Raw genomic sequence first — 705 nt, 5'->3', positions numbered from 1 at the left:
ACCTGGAAAAGGAATTAGACATACAAGTTCAGGAAGCATAAAGAATCTTAAACAAGAGGAATTCAAACAGACCTATATCAAAACACATCATAATTAAAATGCCAAAGGTCATAGACAAAGAAAGAATCTTAAAAGCAGCAAGAAAAAGGAAGCTAGTTACTTACAAGGGTATCCTCATGAGAATGCCTGATGATTTTTCAATGGAAGCTTTGCAGGCCAGACAGAAATGGCAAGAAATATTCAAAGTTATGAAAAACAAGAATCTACAACCATGAATACTTTACCCAGCAAGGCTTTCGATTAAAATGGAAAGTGAGTCTACAGCCATGCTACCCTGAACAAGCCCAATTCTGTCTGATCTCAGAAGCTAAGCAGGGTCGGGCCTGGTTAGTACTTGGATGGGAGACCACCAAGGAAGACCAGGTACTGTAGGCATAAAAAATTTTTAAAAAAGGGATTGTAAACTGACAAGGTCCTTGCAATCTGTGAGATCAACCAAATGTTGCTTTGCCTAAAAAAAAACAAAAACAAACAAACAAACAAACAAAAAATGGAAGGTGAGATAAAAAGCTTCCCAGACAGGAAAAAGCTTAAGGAATTCATCACCAGTAAGCCAGTATTATAAGAAATGTTAAAGGGTCTTCTGTAAAAAGAGAAGGAGTAAAAAAGAAGGAGTAACAAATAAAATAGCAGTAAATAGAAATA

General features: G+C 36.0%; 1 pseudogene; it reads left to right on the top strand.

Moving 5' to 3' along the window:
* Positions 1-316: 316 nt before the first annotated feature.
* LOC120595150 (uncharacterized) lies at positions 317-435 on the top strand (annotated as a pseudogene).
* The last annotated feature ends 270 nt before the right edge of the window (positions 436-705 follow it).

Source organism: Pteropus medius, unplaced genomic scaffold (genome assembly GCF_902729225.1).
Source record: "Pteropus medius unplaced genomic scaffold, Ma_sr-lr_union100, whole genome shotgun sequence".
Classification (NCBI taxonomy): Eukaryota; Metazoa; Chordata; class Mammalia; order Chiroptera; family Pteropodidae; genus Pteropus; species Pteropus medius.
Note: the sequence above shows the minus strand (reverse complement) of the source record. Positions and strands in the feature narration are given on the sequence as shown.